The 18,258-nt window shown below is 37.2% G+C and overlaps 1 protein-coding gene across 13 annotated transcripts in view; it reads left to right on the top strand.

The window, feature by feature from the left end:
- Positions 1-18,258, top strand: part of TFDP2 (transcription factor Dp-2) — a 175,571-nt gene that overhangs the window by 89,589 nt on the left and 67,724 nt on the right. Inside the window, exon 1 of one of the 13 annotated variants that reach the window (XM_007188070.3) lies at positions 17,449-17,520. The exons of 11 other annotated variants lie outside the window; for them this stretch is intronic. The gene's annotated coding sequence lies outside the window, so the exon portion shown is untranslated. Of the gene's footprint in view, positions 1-17,448; positions 17,521-18,258 lie in introns of those variants that run through there. One more of the 13 variants, XM_057545100.1, reaches the window with a different exon arrangement.

Below are 18,258 nucleotides of genomic sequence, written 5' to 3'. Positions count from 1 at the left end.
TTAACCACTGCGCCACCAGCGAAGCCCTGCATTTATTATTTTTAAATGAAAGAAAAAAATGTATTCACCTCCCAAATTTAGCCAAAGGTTAGCAACAGGAGGCATGTAATAAAAATAAAAACAAAATTGAGCAAAATCAGAAGATAGAAAAGTGTAGAATTGAAAGATCCAGGTAGATTGGCCATAATAAACTCTAGGAAGTCACTTAGCAAAATATTGGAATATTAGGAACATTAGAGAAATATTAGAAATATTAGAGGATTTTTTAAATTAACGGAGTCATATAATAATTATGTTGAAGAATTTGAAAATACTGATAAAAAATTATTTGGAGGAAAATATCAATTACCAAGATTGATTTTTTTTTAAAGTAGAAAACTTGAAAATTCTAATTATGTTGGTAGAAATAGCAAATGTTGTCCAAAAAAATTACTTTAAGAAAGACTCTATTCCTGACAGTTTTATGGGCAAGCTTTTCCCTGTTTCTAAGAACAGATAATCCAGCCAATAAAACATGCAAAGTATAAAACCAAAGACTTCCAGTACATGGAACAAAACTGATTTAACTCATAAATAAAACTTAACAGTACAGAAAGTTATAAACCAATTACACAACTATAGAAGCAAAAAACCTAAGTATTAGCAAATAAGATTAACACTATATTAGGAGAACTATATGCCATGAACCAGAATTTGCTTCAAGAAAGTAAGGATGGTTGGTTTAATATTAAGAAATTACCAATAATATGTTTCCATAGGTAGATTAAAGAGGAACCATACTTTTGTCTGTAATACTTTTCAGGCTACATTTTAAAAGATTTGGCCACTTTTTAAAAAAAATCCTTATGAACTAGGGATTAAAGATATTTAAAAATATATTTTTAAAAATGTCTATCATTATTAGTCAATACTATATTTAATACATTTCCATTAGAAACATACTATATTTAATACATTTCCATTAGAAACAGACATTCTCATTTAAGATAGGAACAAGATAAGGAGATTCACTGGTACCACTATTATTTATTTGGTTTCCTGTTGTTTTGTTTTTTAAAGTCAGATTTATTGAGGTATGATCTGTGTGCAGTAAAGTTTACTATTTTTTGGTGTTTTTTGTATATTGTATACTTGGGGCCTGCTACCTTGCTATAAACTCATTAGTTTATTAAAATTTATTACTTTTGATAGCTTTTTTCTAGATTCTTTTGCATTATCTATGTCAACCAGCATTCTTTGGATAGATACCACTTGCTTGTAATGTATTATCCTTTTTTATCTATTGCTGGATTAAGTTTGCTAACATTTTGTTAAGGATTTTTTTTGGGTACTTTTGAAAAATTATTTAAAAAAATTTTTTGGCCGTGCCACATGGCATGTGGGATCTTAGTTCCTTGACCAGGGATTGAACCCGTGCCCCCCTGCAGTGGAAGTGCAGAGTCTTAACCACTGGACTGCCAGGGAAGTTCTGTTAAGGATTTTTTATGGTGGTAAAATATACATAACATAACATTTACTTTTTTTTTTTTTTTTAATTTTATTTATTTATTTTTGGCTGTGTTGGGTCTTCGTTTCTGTGCGAGGGCTTTCTCTAGTTGCGGTGAGCGGGGGCCACTCTTCATTGCCGTGCACTGGCCTCTCACTGTCGCGGCCTCTCCCGTTGCGGAGCACAGGCTCAGTAGGTGTGGCTCACGGGCCCAGTTGCTCCGCGGCATGTGGGATCTTCCCGGTCCAGGGCTCGAACCCGTGTCCCCTGCATTGGCAGGCAGATTCTCAACCACTGCGCCACCAGGGAAGCCCAAAATTTACTGTTTTATCCAGTTTCAAGGTATAGTTTGGTGGCTTTAAGTACAGTCATAGTGTTGTGCAGCCATCACCACCATCATCTCTAGAACTTTTTCATCATCTCAGAATGAAACTCTACACATTAAATAATAATTCCCTATTCCCCTTCCTCTAGCCACTAGTAACCACTGTTCTAATTTCTGTCTCTGAATTTGATGATTCTAGGTACCTTATATAAGTGGAAACATACATTATTTGTCCTTTTGTATCTGGCTTATTGCACTTAGCATATTGTTTTCAACATGCATGAATGTTGTAGCACGTCTCAGAATTTCATTCCTTTCCAAGACTTGTTAAGGTTCATGAAGGCTATTGGCTTGGAATTTTCTTATTATTTCTTTGTTTAGTTTTGGTATCAGTGTTGTGCCGGCCTTACTAAATGAGTTGGGAAGTGTTTTCTACTGTTCTGTTTTCTGGAAGAGTTTGTACGTAGCCATGTAGGCCTGAAGTTTTCTTTGCGAAGAGGTTTTAAACTGGAAATTCAATTTCTGTAATAGGTATAGGGCTTTTCAGGTTGTCTATTTTTCCTTGAGGGAGCTCTAATAGTTTGTATCTGTCAATGGATGTGAAAATGTGTTGTTCAGTTTCTAAATGTTTGGAGATTTTTTTCCAGAGATCTTTTCTGTTACTGATTTCTAGTTCAATTCTGTTGCTGTCAGAGGACATCCTTTGGAGATTATTTGAATTGTTTTGCAGTTTTGAAGTTTGCTTCACAATCTCTTGCATGGTCTAGCTTAGTAAATGTTCCAAGTGCACTGGAAAGAATGTGGATTTTGCTGATGCTGAGTGGAGTGTTCTATAAATATCAATGATGTCAAGTTGATTGCTAGTGTTGATCAGACTTTCTGTATCCTTTCTATCTGTCTGCTTATTCTGTTAATTACTAAGAGAGAAATGTTGGTCTCCAATCATGATGTTGATTTTTCTATTCTGTGAGTTCTGTCAGTTTTTCCTGCATATATTTTGAAACTCTGGTTTTGGGCACATGCACATTTAGGATTGTTATGTGTTATTCTGTTCATTTGTTTGTGCTATTTTCTTTTATCATTATGTAATACCTGTCTTTATCCCTGGTAACATTCTTTGTTCTGGGAATCTCTGGATTTAATTAGGGTCTCTAGATAATTTATATTTAATATAATAATTGATATGATTGAATTTAAATCTGCCATATTGCTAGTTTTTTTCTCTATATCCATCTGTTTCCCGTTCTGTTTCTTTCTTTTTCTTGATCTATTTTGGATAAATTGAATTTTTTTTTGTGATTCCATTTAATTTACATTCTATTTTTGCTTATTTGTTATATACCTGTTTTTAAGTTTTTGTTTTATTCTGTTTTGTTATAATCATTTGTTTGTTTTATTTTTTAGATTCCACATATAAGTGCATACAGTATTTGTCTTTGATTTATTTCACTGAGCATAATACCCTCTAGGTCCATCCATGTTGTTGCAAATAGCAAAACTTTATTCTTTTTTATGGCTGAGTAGTATTTCTGTGTGTGTGTGTGTGTGTGTGTGTGTGTGTGTGTGTGTGTGTGACATCTTCTTTTTCCATTCATCTGTTGATGGATACTTAGATTGCTTCCATTATCTTGGCTATTGTAAATAATGCTACTATGAACATTGGGGTGCATGTATCTTTTCAAATTGCGGTCTTCATTTTCTTTGGATATATACCCAGGAGTGGAATTGCTGGATCAAATGGTAGTTCTATTTTTAGTGTTTTGAGGAACCTTCATACTATTTTCCATTGTGGCTGTATCAATTTACATTCCCACCAACAGTGAGTGCATGAGGGTTCCCTTTTCTCCACATCCTCATCAATATTTGTTATTTGTGGTCTTTTTGACAATAGCCATTCTGACAGGTGTGAGGTGATACCTCATTGTGATTTAAATTGCATTTCTCTGATGATTAGCATTATTGAGCATCTTTTCATGTGCCTGTTGGCCATCTGTATGTCTTTGGGAAAATATCTATTCAGGTCTTCTGCCCATTTTTTGATTGGGTTTTTTGCTTTTTTGATATTGAGTTGTATGACCTGCTTATATATTTTAGATATTAACCCCTATTAGTTGTATCATTTGCAAATATTTTTTTCTATTCAGTAGATTGTCTTTTTGTTTTGTTGATGGTTTCCTTTGCTGTGCAAAAGCTTTTAAGTTTAATTAGGTCCCATTTGTTTATTTTTACTTTGTTTCATTTGCTTAGGAGACAGATCCAAAAAATATTACTACAATTTATGACAGAGAGTGTTCTGCCTATGTTTTCTTCTAGGAGTTTCATGGTTTCAGGTCTTATATTTGTATACAGTGTGAGAAAATGTTCTAATTTCATTCTTTTACATGTAGCTGTCCAGTTTTCCCAGCACCACTTGCTGAAGAGATTGTCTTTTTTTCCCCATTGTACATTCTTGCCTCCTTTGTTATAGATTAATTGACCATAAGTATGTGAGTTTATTTCTGGGCTCTCTATTCTGTTCCATTGATCTATGAGTCTGTTTTTGTGTCAGTACCATACTGGTTTGCTTACTGTAGCTTTGTAGTATAGTCTGAAGTCAAGGAGCATGATAACTTCAGCTCTGTTCTTTTTCAAAATTGCTTTGGTTATTTGGGGTCTTTTAGGAGTATTCTAGTTTGTGTAAAATGCCATGGGTATTTTAATAGGGATTGCATTGAATCTGTAGATTGCCTTGGGTAGTATGTTCATTTTGACAATATTAATTCTTCCAATCAGTGAACAAAGTGATCTCTCCATCTGTTTGTGTTGTCTTCAATTTCTTTCATCAGTGTCTTGTAGTTTTCCGAGTACAGTTCTTTTACCTTCTTAGTTAAGTTTATTCCTAGGTATTTTATTCTCTTTGATGCAATGGTAAATGGGATTTTTTTCGCTTAATTTCTCCTCTTCTGATAGTTCATTGTTAGTGTGTGTAAATGCAACAGATTTCTGTATATTAATTTTGTATCCCACCACTTTACCAAATTCACTGATGAGTTCAAAGTTGTTTAGTGGCAACTTTAGAGTTTTCTATGTATAGTGTCATGACATCTGCAAACTGACAGTTTTACTTCTTCCTTTCTAATTTAGCTTCCTTTTATTTATTTTATTTTTTCTTGTCTGATTGCTCTGACTAGGACTTCCAATATTATGTTAAATAAAAGTGGTGAGAGTGGGCATCCTTGCCTTGTTCTTGATCTTAGAGGAAAGGCTTTCAGTTTTTCACCTTTGAGTATGATTTTAGCTGTGGGTTTGTCAGAAATGGCCTTTATTATGTTGAGATATGTTCCCTCCAGACCCACTTTGATGAGAGTTTTTATCATGAATGGATGTTGAGTTTTGTCAAAAGCTTTTTCTGCATCTATTGAGATGATCATATGATTTTTGTTCTTCAGTTTGTTACTGTGGTTTGCCCTAGGGTGTACATATTTAAGTTATTACAGTCTGCTTTCAAAGAATTTATACCATACCTTGTATACTTCCATTTCCTCTCTCCTCTTTTGTGCTATTGTTAGCATACGTTTTATTTTTATGTAGTTATAAGACCTGTAATACGTTATTAGTGTTCTGGTTTAGACTTTCAATTATCTTTTCAAGTGATGACTAAAGATAGGAAAAAATTTTTCTTCCAGTCTAATAATGAGAAAGTTTAAATAGTTATTTTAAAGCCCCTGTCTGATATTTTCAACATCCAGGTCATATATGAGTCTGTTTCTATTGGCTGCTATATTTCTTGCAGTGGGTTTTTTTTCCCTTTTGTGTGTGTTTTACAATTTTAATTTAATGCCAGATGCCTTGTACAGAAGCACAGTAGAGCTTGAAATAAGTAGCATTTATACATGGAAATGGGCACACTTCTACTTCTGTTAGGGCAATTGTCTGTGGGATTGAGTCAGTCAGTCAGGAGTTGAGCTGGATGTGGGTTTTGATGTTGCCATGATTATGTTCATTGTATCTCAGAGGGAAAAAGAGGTTGAATAAGAAAAATCTTGGTCTTTGGAAAAGGGAAATGATTCTGAATATTGCATGGTGGTAATTACTAAGTTTTGTCTTATGGCCAGGCCTATTCAACTCATGTGTGAATCCTATGAGAATAGGGTGGGTATGGTTTTTATGAAGACAATAAAACAGTTATCTTTTAAAACATAATTGAACAAGAATCATCTTGTTAAGACACAAGCAGTGCTGCTTATGTGTATCTCTTATACGGCAGTCTAGTAAGGGAGCAAAATATTCTTCCTTATTTCAAAAAAGGCAAAACTTGAAGCTTAGGCATTTTATGGATGCCCAGTGTTTCTGCAGAGGAAGGGGGAGGTGATCTGTGCCTACTGCAGGCAGCATTGCTCAGCAATACTTACTGGTAATGAGCTTTCATTGAGGCCATGAAACAGACTAAGGTGGTGTTTCTCTAGCTAAGATACACATTATAATCACCAGAGACCTTTAGAACAGTACTTCCCACCCTCAGAGGTTCCAATGGAATTGGTTTGAGATGTGACTAGACATGAGATTTTTAAGTTTCCCAGGTGATTCTAATGTGCAGCCAAGGCTGAGGCTCACTCCTCTAAAGGCTCACAGAAATCCCGTGGGCTGTTGGAGACTTTGTAAGGTCTGGAAGATTTGCATTAGCAGATGGAGGAAATACTAGTGGTATTTAAATTACTATCATTGCTGTGATGTACAGAAAAGCAATTGTTTTATTATGCTAAGAAACAACTTAGCACAAGGCAAGTCTTGTCTTTTAACAACTCAATAAATGAAAGTTATTCCATATTCCTAGCAGAGAAAAATAAGTATTTTAAAGTTGACAATTCCTTCCAAAGCAAATAACAGTTATATAATGCCATTTCAGTCAAATATTTTTAGAGTTTTTAAAAGCCAGTGATGTCACTCACCGCCCAGATCTTGGTTTCTAATACCGTTCTCCAATAAAAGCATCCAGGACTCCTTGGAAAAATAGCTAATCTATGTTTGCACAGGAAATATACAAAATGAACATGGTACCAGAAAGTAAGGAAATATTAAAAAAAAAAAAAGAAAAAAGTGGAACATGCCAAAGCAACACAGGAGCCAACCTGAAAAAGATCCCAGTGGCCAAAACTGGAGCAGTTTGAGCAACAAAATAAATGACGTAATGTTGGATTTTAACCTAAAGTATAAAATAAAAATAAACAAGTACATAGTCATATGAATAAGTGACTGAATAATTAAGTGGGAGAGAAGAGACAAGTCTCCCGTACAGAATCCCAAAAAATTTATGTAGTTACTCCCCGCTCAAGGAGGTAGAGCTTTAACCCTCCAACCTGTCCTTGAGTGTGGGCTACATTTATTGCAGTGCTTCCAAAGAGTGACTTGTGTCTATATGGGGAGGAGGGGGGGAGTAACTTTACCGTGGGGAAGCCTAGAAACACCAGCTTGTCCAGGAGATCCTCAAAGTTAATGTTAGTAGTCATAAGTCATTCTGATAGCATGTGTCCTCCATGTGATGTGAAGAGATCTTCCTCCCAATAACCCATAACCCTAGCCTAACAATGAGGAAAAAAAAAAATCCGAAAAACCCAGATTGAGTGGCTTTCTACAAAATGCCTGATCAGTACTCCTCAAAACTGTCAAGATTTTCAAAAACAAGATCTGAGAAACTGCCAGAGACCAAGGGAGGCTTAGTAAACACCATAGCTAAATGTCATACAAGTATATAAATTAAATATTGGCATTACAAGAAAAAACGGGGCAGCAGAGTGGGAAATTCACAGAAGAAATGCAAATGGATAATAAAAATATGAATATATATTCAATTAACCAGTAATCAAAATGCAGATTTAAATGACAAAGCTGATGTTTGCCAGTCATATTATTAGCAAAGTGAGTTTTTTGTTAATACTCACTTTGGGGAAGTAGAGGAAATTATGGGAACTCATAGAGTGATACAACCTCTTTGGAGGATAATTTGCTCAGTACCTATCAAAAATCTTAGAAATATGCAACCTCTGACTCAACATTTTTTCTTTTGTGGATTTATCCTAATTAAAGAAAGATCTGTGGGAAGATTTGAACAAAGAATGTTTACCATGGCATTATTGATAAGAATGAAACATTGGAAGCAGTGTGATAAATGAGTATATTGTGACACTCTTGTATGGTGGTATTCTATAGATAGTATAAACTAAGCAGTGTATTAAGTTCAAAAAGTTAAGCCAGCATATACAGTATGATTATCCCCTTCCTTTTTTAGAAAAAAAAAATATGTAGCATAGAAAAGGACTTGATATATGTATATAAGACATTAATTATAACTGTTTCTGGGTGTTTGAATTATAGATGATGTTAAATTTCTCCTATGTGCTTTTATATATTTTGTAATTTTTCTGCATTGTACATATGTAGTATTTTGGACATCATGTAAAAAGCTATTTAAAAACAAAATCTTAAGCCTCTATCAAATTAACAAAGACTTTCTTAAGATTATGACCTGTGTTGGCAAAGGTAAGAAAAGTTGATTATCTTCATTTCATATCCACTTCTTGTTATCCTATTTATTCTTTTCTTCTTATCTACTTCTATTAGGAGTGTGAATCAGTACAAGCACTCTGTGAGAAAATTGGTAATACCTATCAACCCCCTTAAAGTAATTTATATTCTTTCACCCAGTGGAAACCGTTCCGGGATTTTGTCATTAGAAAAGAAAAAGATTTGAGTGTAGAGGTGCTTATTACGTAATAGTTTATTATGGCAAAAATATGGAAACTATGGAAATATCCATTTATAAGGAAATAAAATATGATACATCCACACAGTGGAATATTATGCAGTCATGATTGTGTTTTAGAGAATATTGAGGTTTGAGAATCCTCTTGTTCCTTTTTAGTCTTCTGGTCAGAATGGCATTCATGATCCTGATTTTTTTTTTTACATCTATATTGGAGTAAAAAACGTTTATTGATAGTTGTAATGTATCATTTTATAGATGAGGAAACGGGGGCTTGAAAATGTTAAATGAGGTGCCCAAGTCATGTGGCTAGTAAGTGGCTGAAGTAAGAGTTTTATTTATTTATTTATTTATTGGCTGCATTGGGTCTTCGTTGCTGAGCCCGGGCTTTCTCTAGTTGTGGCGAGTGAGGTCTACTCTTTGTTGCGGCACGTGGACTTCTCATTGCAGTGGCTTCTCTTGTTGTGGAACGTGGGCTCTAGGTGCACGGGCTTCAGTAGTTTTGGCACGTGGGCTCAGTAGTTGTGGCTTGCGGGCTCTAGAGCGCAGGCTCAGTAGTTGTGGCTCACGGGCTTAGTTGCTCTGCTGCATGTGGGATCTTCCTGGACCAGGGCTCAAACCCGTGTCCCCTGCATTGGCAGGTGGATTCTTAACCACTGTGCCCCCAGGGAAGTCCTGTTGTGTACTTTTTAAATACACTCTATATATTTTTAGCAAAGTTTTAGGTTCACAGCAAAATTGAGCAAAAGATACAGCTGTTTCCCATATACCCTCTGTCCCCACTCCTATGTGAGTTTTTTTTTTCTTTCAATTTTTAAAATTGCTGTAAAATACACGTAACAAAATTCACAGCCTTAGTCATTTTTAAGTATGCAGTTCAGGGGTACTGAATATATTCATAATGTTGTGCAGCCATCTTTAAGACAGTTGTTTTAAAGTCTTTGTCTGATATATCTGCCATCAGGACTTTTTCAGGGACAGTTTCTGCGATTTCTTTTCTCCCCTTGAGTTGGCCATAATTTCCTGTTGTGATTTTTCGTTGTTGAAAACTGGGTGTTTAAATCTAATAACGTAGTAACTCTGGAAATCAGAATTTCCCTCGTCCCCAAGGTTTGCTGTTGTTTGTTAACTGGCTTTGTTCATTAAAAAAAAAAAAAAATGTTGTGGGCTGTCACTGTGCCAAGGATCAGCCTGAGGTGTAAACTTAAGGTCTGCTCAGGTCTTTTCTGAGCCTTTCCCTGGGCGTGTGTGGTCACTTTCTAATTTTCCCATATATGCAATGTCCTAGTCTTTAATGTCTGGCTGTGGAAAGGGTAAAAAGAGGAGTATGAAGGAGGGAGGGAAGGCCAGGAGTCCTTTCAGTCCCCTGGAAGTCACTTCAGCTGGAGGGGGGCACTGGCGGGGGGTGGGTGGAACGATGTGAGGAGGTACAACAGCAGTGCTGCCTGCTTCTTTGTCTGCACCTCTGTGAGCAGGAGCCGTAGTCCCCAACCAGGACACACATGCCTGATACTTGGAGACCGGGCCCTTTTTGCCCACCCTGGCTCCCACATGCTGTGTGCAAACTGCTCCAGGAACAGTGTACAGCTGCCAGCCACATGGCTGGGGTTGGGGGAGGGGTAGCTACTACCACACCGTCAGCTATAAATTGACCAAAATTAGCTGAAATTTACCATCCAAGCCTTCCTCTGGAAGTTGCAGGACTTCATTAGACTCCAGAGTTTCAAAAGAGTTGTATGAGACAGATTGTGCCAGTGCAATTGTTGCCCAGGTGAAGAGACGGATTCCTGATGCTTCCTATTCTGGCATCTTCTCAGAATCCTCTTTCCAACATGAGTTTTTAGGACAGAACTGCAGCGATATCTCTGGCATGTTTGGGAAGCCATTACAGAAAATTGTGGATTACTAATGGAGAGGACAGCTAGTTGATGGTAATTAGTAATGGAAAGTTATTAGTTATAAAAATTCATCTGGGTCTAATCATTAAGAGCCTGGAAATCAGGCAAAAGCAGATAAAATTTCTTCTGCTGTCAGTGGAGTTCTTTTAACAGATGGGAAGCAACTGAAGGTATTTGATCAGTAAAGGACACTTATTCATTTATTTGTTTAATAGGTACTGTTTGAATATATACTGTGTACAAGATGGTTTTTTAGACAGGAAGGGTACAGGGATGGAATGGGAGGGCTGGAGAGCCAAAAACCTGTTGTGGAGGAATTCACAGACATGTAACTTACAAAGGAATATGATGTGGGAATAGGAATATGGGAACTTAAAATAAGACCAGGTCTGCTTTAGGGAATTGGGAATATCTTAATTGAGGAGGTAACATTTTATGGTTTTGGAGGAATACTAGTTTACCAGGTGAAGAATATTGAGAGCGTAACAGTAAGGTCATGGGCTGCTCAGGGAATGGTAAATAATTCATGCCTCTGGAGTTGTGGGAAATAGACCTTGAAAAGCAATTTGGGATCCGATCATTAAGGGTGTAGTGTGGTTTATTTGATGAGGGAACCATCAGATTTTTAGGCAGGGGAACTGAAATGATTTTCTTTATCTTTTTCTCATCTGGAATAGTTTAATTGGCATTAATGAACTAATATTTGACACAAAGAACAATACTAGATTTTAGTAAGCCTTTTGATTACATCTACTCATTGAATTTATATCTCTAATTAATATCCGTAGACTTTAAATGTGTGGACTTTAAGAAATTAAGAACTGGATTAGAATCATAGTTCTACCATTTTGTAGCATTTATACAAGTTATTTGATGTGGTAAACCTCCATTTTCTCATCTAAATAATTGGGCTTCTTAGTTTCTGGGTACTATTGACAGGGGGGAAGTAATGAGATTTCTGTTGAATGGGGAAGAAATCAAGTGAGACTCTCCACTGGATGTAATGTAGTCTGAGTGTACTCTGAGGACTGAGTGAAGGCCATAAAAAAGGTGTGCGTTTAATCTGTAAGAGACAATTAGTTCTAAATAGGTTTTTGTATGCTATGCTGAAGGATTTGGAGAAGGGAACCACTGAAGGTTTTTAAGCAGGAATCCATATGATCCAGTTTTTCCAAACTGCTTCAGTTGTATCCCAGTATAATTATTAATAGTGTGCCCCCTTTAACTCTCAATGGTTAACCCAGTGTGGATAATAAATTTTGTGGCCAGTCACCTTCTAAAACAAAAATATAGTAAGAACAGAGAGCCGTGGTTGAGCCATTTAGAATACAAGTAATGAGAAGAAAATAAAAGGAACCAGCCTAGAAGGTTGGGGTGAAACAGAGAAGAAATAGTCTTTACAAAAGTCTTTACAAAAGCCAAGAGAGGATAATTTGAATGGTATTAAGAACGTGAGATTTGTGAGGTCAGCAAGGTCCAATTCGCAAGGTTATGGAGCGTAAGTGTACATTGATTTACCAAGTAGAGCTCCTTGTCTGCTCTACACAGTACAGTTTCATTTGGGCACTTGCAGAGAAGCCAAATTGGGTTGTTTCTTTGAGGCTAAGGACTATGCCCTTTATTTTTATATCCCTAGTGCCTAGCACAGTAGGTATCATGTAGGAGGCACTTGGTGCCTTTTTTAAGAATTGAAATATAATTAATAGTTTGTAAAAAGGTGAGAGAGCAGCTATGGATATCACACTTTAAAAAAATTCGGTCAGACGGCAAGGAGGATGTTTTCAGTTGGGCAGCAGTTAGAAAGGAACGATCTCTGCATCTTAAACGTTAAGATGAACTCAGTGAAGAGGGAAAAATTAGTTTCTGAAAAGGGAAGGAAGTCTGAAAGCTAAAGTTCTTGCCGTTTAGGGAAGAGTCTGTTGCAAAGTGAACAGTGTGGCCTTAAAGAGGTAAGTGGATAACATACCCTCACCTACCCTCCAACCCCACCCTCCACCCTCACCCCCAACCCTTTGATGATTTAGGAATATTCTAATGAAAAGAGTACAGACATCAGAGTCAGAAAACCTAGAGCGAAATCTTGACTTTACCTTTTACTAGATTAGTGGCAAATCATTTACTCTCTTATATTTAAATGATTCAGCTAGAGATTTTAGTGGCATCTGTGAGATGCCTGGAAACCCCTCCACAGATCTCTTCCTCATCTACCTAGCTACTCCATTTTCGTGATTATGTCCTTCTGGCCACAGTTGATTGTTTCCCAGCACATCATCGCTTTGACAGCATTTCACTGGCCAGGACGAGCGCCTGACCCAAATTCAGCCAATGAATGTCTTCCTGTTATGTTAAGGCCCAGGCTGAGAGAGGGTTAGTGGAATCTGTAAGATACAAAACTAGTGACACGTCAATGACCATGTTTCCCACCAGCTGAAGAATACTGATCTGTAGTGAAAGAGAATGATGCTGGCGTGAGAGAAAAATCAGAGGTAAAAGAAAGGAGTCAGACAGACCCAGTCCTAGCAGCCTGAGAGTTCCTGAGACCCTGCTGCCCCCTGACCCTCCTAGTTTGGTTCTCTAACCTTTTCTTGCATTCGGTGAGCTAGCCAGTTGAGCCAACTAATTTCTTTTCAAGTCAGACTAGTGTGAGTTGAGTTTCTTTACCTTATAACTCAACTAATACCTGAATTTGGGTGAAGTGTTGTGACTCCAATGCTCATGCTTTCTCTATTGTAACATATTCTTTCTCTAGGGCTGAAAATCTTAGGTCTAAAGTTCCGTCCCTTCCTAACTTGTGAGGGCTTTAGTGAACTATGTCGGTCCTCTCTAGCGCCTTTGGTTTCTTCCCTTTCCACAGATCCTTCTCTGAGGTACTGGCAAATGCCTCCCTCATCCTGGAAAGCCTTCGGCTTGATTCATTCGGCTCCGCTAATTCAGCTGTGACTAAAGCACGCAAAGGGATTTTGGTAGAAGATAAGTTTAGAAAGGGGCCAGATTGAGGAAAATTTAGACAGCAGTCTTAGGTCGTTTGCTATTATTGTCTAGACCAGAGATGTTTAATAGAACTTTCTGTGATGGTGGAAATGTTCTGGATCTGCAAGCTGTTAGCCAGATGTTGAGGACTTAACATGTGTCTAGTGCAACTGGGAACTGAATTTTTAATTTTATTTAAATTTAATCCGTTTAAATTTAAATAGCCGTATGTGGCTGAGGCTACCACTGTTGATAGTGCAGCTCTAGCCATCAGGAGGTCATCAAAAGGTGTATTTCTTATTCCTTTTGTTTTGTTTTTTAAATCAGGGAAATGATGTGTGTTTTAGGAAAAAAAAAAACAACAACTGGAAACAACGTGGTCATTTGGATGGTGAGGAAGAGGCAAGAATAGAAAATCACTTTCTTTTCAGGGTGGTGATGCCTGTAACAAGGATGGGGAATGCCGGAGGGTGAGCTGCTTTGGGACAGGAGACGCGGAGCTCAGTCCTGCAGAAGTTGCGTTGACGTCGTGGGACTTGCAGACAGAGATGTCCAATAGGCCATTGCAAATAAGAGTTTAGAGCAGAGAAGCCCAAGACTAGAAGTATACATTTTTGTAGTCGTCTACATAGAGGTGATAAAGCCATAGAAATGGGTAATGTCCTCCAAAGAGGAAATATAAATCTTGGAGAAAGGAGCATCAAGGGCAGAACCTTGAAAGATGTCTACATTTCAAAGGTAGAAAGAGGAAGAGGAGGTGCAAAGGTGAAGTTCACTACAGTCACTATGCTATACATTAGATTCCTAGAACTTATTCATCTTATAGCTGGAAGTTTAGATTTAGATTACTTCCATGTCTGAGCTATTGTGAATAATGCTGCAATAAACATGAGAGTGCATAAAAAAATACTATATGATATTTTTAAGAAACCGACACTTACCTGTGCGAGTGGTAGCAGGAACTCTTTGCTTTAGGCATAGCCCTCATCAGGGAGATTAGACATTTTACTTGAAAATGTGAATAAGTATGTCCCTCATGATATGGATCTGGTAGATAGTTATATTTAGCAGGCATGGGGCAAGTAAAAACTATTATTGTGCTATCATAGTGTAATTTCTGCCTATAGAGTCACAAGTGTATCTGTAAAATATGGTTAATCGTTGGTCAGATGGCCAATAGACATAGCAAACCCTAGTCCAAATAAGTTAGCTTATAAACTTGGGGAAGAGAATGGCTTGTCCCCTTTGGTGTTTGCTAGATAATCAGTAGTTGTAAATAATATAATGCTTAAGTAGATTTTCTTTCTTTTTTTGGCAACTCTGTGCGGCTTGCAAGATCTTAGTTCCCTGACTGGGGATCGAACCCAGGCCCCCTGCAGTGGAAGTGCAGGATCTTAACCACTGGACTGCCAGGGAATTCCCTTAAGTAGATTTTCTATCTAAGATTAAGGAGAAATTGTTTGGGAGAACCTACATAAGATGCATTTTATTATGCCGGTGGGAAGACTCATGAACTTCCCCACAATGTGTCGTACACTCATGAAGGCATACAGAAGGGTAGTGATCAAGCTGCCTGCTGAGAAAGGCTTGGGAGTAGATTGAAGAGCAGTGTGAATGAAGAATGTGGGAGTTGAAAGGGGGCACTGGCAAGGAAGGGAAACAGGGACAAGGAAACATGGTAGAGAAAGGCTTAAGGTCAGACCTCTGGAGCAGACAATAAGGAGCAGGTCAATTTGCTGCCTAGCTCAGTGCCTGATACATAATAGGTGCTCAATAAGTATTTGTTGAAGGAAAGATGAATGATGGTTAGGGAGAAAAAACATTGCTCCTGCAGGACCAATGGAATCCTACTTTGGGCCCATGTTATTTTATTCATTACTTGACCTCAGTCATCACAATGTCTTCCTGACCTTGGGTTACTGTTAATTTATTGTTAGAATATATACTAACTATTCCAGGTAGAATATTTGAACATGTAAATTACGGTCCAGCCCTGGGGGCGGGGGAGGGGATGCTCTGCCTACTTCCTACTACTAGAAGTAGTAGGATCAGTGTACCTGAGTATTAGAAAGTTTAATTTCCTTTTAAGACTGTAGCAGAGTAGGTATGACAATATCTAGCCCCTGAATATCCTGGCCTTGGGTGACGTGGGCAATCACTTCTGGCTAACCTCACAGGTTAGAGGTATGTGCTTATTTACTCTGTGTGGTTTCTGGTAAGGCGATCAAGAATGGTGAGAAGCAGGATAGGGAGATTAAAATTATTTCCAAATGTGGGTATATAAACAGATGTAACCACGTTAGATTTTAATACACAAAACTGATTGGATGCTGGGTAATTTTCAGGTTTCTTCTTTTTTTATTCAAAACTCCTCTGAAAACTGATAGTCCACAAAAACCTTAGTGTATAGAATTTTAACTGATTCCTTTACTCAAATATTATAGTGACCTCATATTTGATATTGAAAACAGATTTTAGAATCTGAAAAGATACAGAGCCATAGAGGTTGTATTTTCAATTTTAAGCTAATATGTACTTGCAGCTCAATTTAATTTATACCCTATGCTATATTATTTTTGACATATCTCTGTGTGTATATAAGTGTAATGTGTGGTACATAGTCTGTTTACAAAGAAAAACTTGACTAAGAAAAAGCTCTGTTTGATCTGTTTCATTCAGTATATGTTTATTGGGGTGTCTAACAGGCTCTGTTTTAGCCACTGGGGATACAGCACTAAACCAAGCGCAAGATCCTTGCCCTGCTGGAGCTGTTGTCAAGACATACTTTCAGAGAGGAATATTTCAGATTAGGTGGTACCTAATCAAAGGAGGAAAGGTAACCTTATTCATCCAAGAGAGCTACACTTTCAGGGAACTGAGATATAAACCACTGAAGACAGGGATTTTCATTTGGCTTTTGTCTCTTGTGTTCACTGCTGTATCCACAGAGCCCAAAATAGTGCTGGGCTCATATGTCTGTTGATTGAAGCGTTTATTGTTTTGAATTTGTATAATCAGAGACATGTACTTTAATAAATGATCTTTACACCGAGCTGGTTGAAAATTTTATAGTCTCCTTTACCTTATTTTTATGTTTGTTACCTACTTTTTGTTTCTCTTGGTGCCCATTGTCAGGATGCAGGAACAGCTTATTAATATTAATAATTAGTCATATGGTAATCTGATATTGCAAAGGTTAGATTTGGAAAGGAATTTAAGAGGTCGTCTTTTGTTCAGCTTCCTGCCTAGGAAAAACCGAGTAAGATAATTAGGTATGTATTTTTAATTAATCATTTAAAAAACTAGGACAACATAATTGGGTTCTCTCGAGAAAATGGAGAAAGGTACTTAACCCTAGATACAAAGGTACTAACCTGAAAAAGTTGGAACTTCTGACTGTGTGGGAAAGTGAAAAAAATTCGAGCACCACTAAGCTGTTCTTTGTTGATATCAGAAATGGGCCTGTCATTCATTTTGGCATTGAAGCATAGCCTCCTATCTCAGGGGGCAGAACCAGGACTTTTTTTTTTCCTCCCAGAGGAGCTGGACAGTTATTACAGGTTGAAAAGCCTGACTAGTTTTTCAAGAGTTTCTCCTCCTTTTTTTTTTTTTCCCCCCTGAAACTCATGGTGCTTTTGCTCTGCTTTCAAGATGCACTAAGGTCTCCTGCTTTGTGACTGCTTCGGAGCCCGCAAATACCCTGACATGTATAATTCGAAATATGCAGGTTTCATGAGTAAGTTCCATCTTGGTTTTTAGCCAGTTAAAATTCAAGTTATTTTTAGAAAAATGTTAGGGTGGAGTTAGGCATTGTATTGTTTCACCACTTCTATTTTAAGCCTATTTCTAAAACAGTAAGACCTGTACTTTGTTCGTTTTTAAGTGTCTTTGTTGCAGTAGACAGTATTCATATGTCTTTTGAAAGCCAGTAACGAAACTATTTTCTTGAGCATCTTTTTAGTTTTACTGAGAAGTATTTTAAATTGAGTGTTTCTGAGCTCGATTGCTCATGTCTGACACAGTCTCAAGTTTCCACTGAATGGTAACAAAGACTGTAGAGTGTTGTTGGTACTGCAGTGAGAGGCATGCTTCTTTAGACCAGGTAAGAGAGATCATTTTGTTTCTTACTGCTGGGTGCGTTTTTACAGGGTTTATTTTATATTCTTTCAACAGCAGCAGTGTTAAATTGATAAATAGCCAGGAGCACGCTGAATTCAAGACGTCCTTGCTTGTTGCAGACAGGAAAACTACAGGGTATGGGGGTTGGGGTGGGGGGGGGAGGGGTAGAGTAAGCTTAGTTTATCACTCAGTTACTTATATAAATCAATTGAAATATAAAGATAATTCTGGAGCTCCATTTTCTCCGTGCAAGAACTAAAGAAGCAGTTAAAGAAATGAATAATATTAAAGGTACTTCGTGGTTCTTACTTGTGAGTGCAATTCAGATGTGAGTTTTTACTTTCATTTCTTTCCAGTAGTTAATAAAAAATAAGCTTTGCCTCTAACTCTACATTTTTTTTTCCATTTACTAAAACTTTGAAATTGTCAACAGCAAAATATGCTTCCTCAGGATCTTTGAAATAAACCTGACACTTACAAAAACGTTTCAGCTTTTATAGCTGTTTCATTCTCCTTTTCTCCTAGTACATTTTTCTTAAAAGTATTTGTGCTTTGAAAATGTCAGCTGTATTCTAATGAAGCTCAGGCATTGTTTGCTCATAAAGGGGCCGGTGCATTCCACTGCTTTATGGTTTATTACGAGGCACAGTGTGAGAGTTTGGGTGACACCATTTGGTGTCTGCCTCTTGGGGTAGTGACTGCCATTATGTTCGCGTTGGAT

Source organism: Balaenoptera acutorostrata, chromosome 4 (assembly GCF_949987535.1).
Source record: "Balaenoptera acutorostrata chromosome 4, mBalAcu1.1, whole genome shotgun sequence".
NCBI lineage: Eukaryota > Metazoa > Chordata > Mammalia > Artiodactyla > Balaenopteridae > Balaenoptera > Balaenoptera acutorostrata.
This window is presented reverse-complemented; position numbering and strand designations above follow the sequence as displayed.